Here is a 6,000-nt window from a genome sequence, read left to right as displayed (position 1 = left end):
TTCAACAACATCGGTCGAGAACTCTCTGAGTTATAGGGGGTAAAATTTTGACAATTTGGTCAAACAGGGGTTTTTTCTTATCCATGTAACTTATTACCTATTGTTCTTAGCAAAATGTGTTCCAAATAGTATAGATAGCTATTTCTTCGATCTTTCGAAAAAAAATATTTAAAAAAAAAAATAAAAAATTTTTAATATTTTTTTTCCGAAATCAAAAACTTTTTTGACTTTTTTTTTAAATACGCTATTTTTTTTTATTTTTTTTTTTTTTCTTAAAATAAAGTTTAGATATTTTCCTTGAACACCTACTTGGTCGCTTAGTGGGATGCGAGTGGGATATCTATCAAAATAAATATTTTGTAACTCAAAACATAAAATTTTTGACTTTTTTTGCAAAATCAAAAACTTTGTTGACTTTTTTTTTTCAAAATGGACCCTTTTTTAATCTTTTTTTTTAGGTCAAACAAAAGCTTAGATATTATCCTTGAAGACCCTTTTGGTCGCTTAGTGGGATGCGAGTGGGATATCTATCAAAATAAATATTTTTTAACTCAAGACTTACAATTTTTGACTTTTTTTTTGCAAATACGATTTTTTTTCCAAATGGGCCCTTTTTTTAAAATTTTTTTTGTAGTCAAAAGAAAGCTTAGGTCCATTCCTTTAAGATATTTTTAGTCCCTTAGTGGGATGCGAGTAGGATATCTATCAAAATAAATATTTTGTAACGCAAGACATACAATTTTTTAATTTTTTTTTGCAAAATCAAAATTTTTTTCCAATATGGGCCCTTTTTTAATTTTTTTTTTTTGCTCAAAAGAAAGCCTAGGTCCATTCCTTTAAGATATTTTTAGTCCCTTAGTGGGATGCGAGTGGGATATCTATCAAAATAAATATTTTGTAACGCAAGACATACAATTTTTTAATTTTTTTTTTCAAAATCGAAATTTTTTTCCAATATGGGACTTTTTTTTAAAAATTTTTTTTGCTCAAAAGAAAGCTTAGGTCTTTTCCTTTAAGACCTATTTTGTCACTTAGGAAGATGTGAGTAGGATATCTATTAAAATAAAAATGTTGTAACTCAAGACATTCAATTATTGACTTTTTTTTTGCAAATTCGAATTTTTTTTCAAAATGGGCCCTTTTTTAAAAATTTTTTTTTAGTCAAAAGAAAGCTTAGGTCCATTCCTTTAAGATATTTTAGGTCCCTTAGTGGGATACGAGTGGGATATCTATCAAAATAAATATTTTGTAATTCAAGATATACAATTTTTGATTTTTTGGCAAAATCAAAAACTTTTTTGACTTTTTTTTAAAATGGGCCCTTTTTGTAATTTTTTTTTTTTGCTATAAAGAAAGCTTAGGCCTATTCCTTTAAGATGGTTTTGATCGCTTAGTGGGATGCGAGTGGGATATATATCAAAATAAATGTTTTGTAACTCAAGACATACAATTTTTGTGTTAAAACATTTATTTTGATAGATATCCCACTCGCATCCCACTAAGGGACTAAAAATATCTTAAAGGAATGGACCTAGGCTTTCTTTTGAGCAAAAAAAAAAAATTAAAAAAGGGCCCATATTGGAAAAAAATTTTGATTTTGCAAAAAAAAATTAAAAAATTGTATGTCTTGCGTTACAAAATATTTATTTTGATAGATATCCTACTCGCATCCCGCTAAGGGACTAAAAATATCTTAAAGGAATGGACCTAAGCTTTCTTTTGACTACAAAAAAAATTTTAAAAAAAGGGCCCATTTGGAAAAAAAATCGTATTTGCAAAAAAAAAAGTCAAAAATTGTAAGTCTTGAGTTAAAAAATATTTATTTTGATAGATATCCCACTCGCATCCCACTAAACGACCAAGTAGGTGTTCAAGGAAAATATCTAAACTTTATTTTAAGAAAAAAAAAAAATAAAAAAAAATAGCGTATTTTAAAAAAAAGTCAAAAAAGTTTTTGATTTCGGAAAAAAAATATTAAAAATTTTTTATTTTTTTTTTTAAATATTTTTTTTCGAAAGATCGAAGAAATAGCTATCTATACTATTTGGAACACATTTTGCTAAGAACAATAGGTAATAAGTTACATGGATAAGAAAAAACCCCTGTTTGACCAAATTGTCAAAATTTTACCCCCTATAACTCAGAGAGTTCTCGACCGATGTTGTTGAAAAATTGTGTCTGAGTTACTATCCAATAGAGCTAACCTTGGTGCAAATTTCATCCCGATCGGAAGACATCGATTTCAAAAGTTGGTTCACTTGACATGAAATCCCCCATATATTAAATGACTTAACTAGTTCTTGAAAATGTTGTTAGTTTATGTTATTATTTATTAAATATCAGTAAAAATATTTCGGATTTTCAGTTACAACAGATTTGTATTCTTTTTTAAGGCATACAAATGTCGCGTTCTGGATCGTAGAAATAATCATATATTAAAATTTTTCATGAATTATTTAAAATTTTAATAACTTATGTATTGGATACTGAGAAATTTATTTGAGACTTTAGTTTAAAACTCAATTCTTGTTATTTTCAAATAGAAACAAAACATTTTCAATAAAAAATAAAAAAAAAATATTTAAGGAGAATATAAAAAATATATGTATTAAACGATTTAGTTAGTTCTTATGTTATTGTTTACTAAATAATAATACAAATATTTAAGATGTTCAATCAGATCAAACTTGAATACCTTTATAAAATATTGTTAAAATGTCTTTATATTTTTGTACTTTAAATACGTATGTCGCGTTCTGCATCATGAAAATATCCATATATAAATGCTTCCAATTAATTATTTAAAATTTTAATAGCTTTTGCTTCTTGGATACTGAAAATATATATTTGACATTAAAAAGACGAATTTTAAATACGAATGTCGCGTTCTTGATCATGGAAAAGACTACATATTTAAATTTTTGATGAATTGTATAAGATTTTAATAGCTTATGTCGTTCTGTATTGAATGCTGAAAAATATATTTGTGATTTTTGTTTAAAACTCAATTTTTGTTATTTGCAAAAATAGAAAATTTAAAAATATGATTTAAGGGAAAATTAAAAAAAAATATATATTAAATGATTTAATTAGTTCTTGAAAATGTTGTTAGCTTATATTATGGTTTATTAAATAACAATAAAAATATTTTTATTTTAGGTTGCCTTAAATTTTGCACTTAAGCTGAGTTCAGCAGTTTTTTTGTTTGTTATTTGAAGTACTTTAACATACCTCTGTGATCATTTAACTGATAAAACTTACAACAAAAAAAGAAAAACAAAAAGCAAACATATAACAAACTAAAGAAAAAACATAAATAATTAATTGCAAGTGCACACAAAAGTACGTATAAGTATTATTCGTTCAGTCGAACAGGCAGGTATGACAATAAAAAATACATTGAGTATGACAAACAGTGTGAATAAATAGTGGTGTATTGAGTGTCATCGCAGTCAGTTGTCGCCGTTAATTTATTATCATCACCTTTTGCAAGGTTGTACAACAAGCACTCGTACTGATAACAGTACTATTACCTCCTCAAATACAATGCGCTATTATTTCTAAAAAAAATATATTATACAATTAAATATACTGAATATATTGTACTTGCTAAGTGCATACAATTTATTTGCTGCTTCTGTTTTGTTTTATTCAATTTGTCCACTTTTGTTAAATCATCAATTTTTGTTGAAGTCATTAATTTGAGCTTTTATTTTTCCAGCGAACTACCTACCATGCCAGCACAACACAATACAACGTAACTTATTTAACCGGCAGCTGGTATATTAAATTTAAGTACTTAACAAACAAATGAACAAAAAATGTATTGTTTTGTATGATGTGCCATTTAAATTGAGTGCTAAAAATTATAACAGAATTTCTTTATTTATATTTAAAATAAAATTTATTAACGAAAATAAAAGGCAATTACGTGCTGTAAGCCACACTTCATAACGTTCTATATAGGGTCCGGTTTCGTTGTACTGTGCATATTAATGAAATTATTTGAAACTTCAGCTCAAATGTTTTGGCTTCGGTTTAAATATGGAGTTTAAACATTAAAATATATGGCAACAAACGAATATTTTTATACCATTCACCAGTTTCTCATTGCATTGGAAATTTCTAAAATATTCCTTTACGATATTGAAATATTCTGGTTAATTAAATATAGGACAGTTGTAATTACTTCACCGGAGACCCCACATATCTTACTCTGACTATAATTGTATCAATATATCAGATATAGGCATTTCCACGGTCGCGAACGCGACATTTATACGCCTTTTTAGGTGCAAAATATAAAGAAATCTTAACAATTTATTTTCCTTGTTTTTCCATTGTTGATAGCATTTTAGCATCATTATAATAAGTTCAAAAGGAAGCTTTTGCAGATTTTTGGTTTAAAATATATGTATTTGCAAGAATATGGGATTCAGAATGTGTAAAATGCAAATATCTGCGAATTGGAGCGTAATTTTTTAAAGCGTTTTTTTTAACTGAAGAAGAATAATGTGACTTTCTGTTGAAAATTTTCATATTGAAATTTTTGCAGTCGTTTCTTAATCAACATTTAGCTTGAGACAGGAACGCGACATCTAGAAAAATTCAGATATCTGGGAATTGGAACATAATTTTTCAACTGATTTTTCTTATGAAATCTTTCTATCAACAACCAATTAGAAGTGGCCAAACAAAACTCTGGAAACGGTAAATTTTTCGTTGAATTTTAGTGTTGCAATGTCGCGTTCTTTGTTATTAGTACATCTCGATCGTTCTAATAAAGTGGTACTTCGTAATTCAAATCAACATAAAGTGGCTTTAACTTATCACGAACATTAGTGTTTAATTTTCACAGTGTGTCGCGTTCGCTATATTGTATTCATTTAGAAATATTTGGAGTCGTTTCATAATGAACATTTAGCATGAGACAAGAACTCGACATCTAGAAAAATTCAAATATCTACGAATACGAACGCAATTTTTCAACTGATTTATCGTATGAAACATAACTCTGAAAACGCTAAAATTTTCGCCGAATTTTCATGTTCTAATGTCGCGTTCTTATACCTAAATTGTTGCTTGTTATAAGTACATCGCGATCGTTCAAATAATGTGGAAATTTGTAATTCAAATAAACATAAAGTGGCTTTAACTTATCACGAACATTGGTGTTTAATTTTCATAGTTTGTCGCGTTCGCTATATTGTTATTATTTTATTAAGCTCATTTAAAGGGGTTGATGATTTTCATATTGAAATATTTGCAGTCACATCTTAATCAACATTTAACATGAGACAAGAACGCGACATCTAGAAAAATGCAAATATCTGTGAATTGGATTGTAGTTTTTCAATCGATTTTTTAACGCGATTTTTCTCAAGAGAAATATTTTTTAAACCGAATTTTATTTCAACAAAGAAAATTTTCATGAAAAAAAATTTAAAAAATTTAAAATTATTTTGTTTACCTAAAAATATTTACAATTTAGTATGATTTGGCGTGAGACAAGAACGCGACATTCGTACAACTTTAGCACTAAATATGAAATACAAAACGCGACAAAAAATATAACTCGTTTTCAATGGCATCTAGAAAAAGGCTAAATTAGTAAATAGTTTAAAACCCAACTATTTTTTCAACTAAAATAGAAGACATTTAGTATGGGACAAGAACGCGACATTCGTACAATTTTAAAGTGAATAAAATAAAGAAATGTTAAACACTATTTAGTGCAAAATTAGATTTGCACTAAATAATAATAAACATGGCATCCAGAACGCGACAAAAAATAGAACTCGTTTTCAATAGCATCTAGAAAAATACAAAATTAAGCAAATAGGAACATAATTTCTAAACACAAATTTTTTTCAACTAAAATAGACAACGTTTAGTATAATTTAGCATGAGACAAGAACGCGACATTCGTACAACTTTAAAAAGCAAAAAGAAAAGAAATGTTAAACATTATTTAGTGCAAAAGGTAGGTAATGAGACACA

Source organism: Calliphora vicina, chromosome 2 (genome assembly GCF_958450345.1).
Source record: "Calliphora vicina chromosome 2, idCalVici1.1, whole genome shotgun sequence".
NCBI lineage: Eukaryota > Metazoa > Arthropoda > Insecta > Diptera > Calliphoridae > Calliphora > Calliphora vicina.
The sequence above is the reverse complement of the archived record's forward strand: the minus strand, read 5'-3'. Positions refer to the sequence as shown.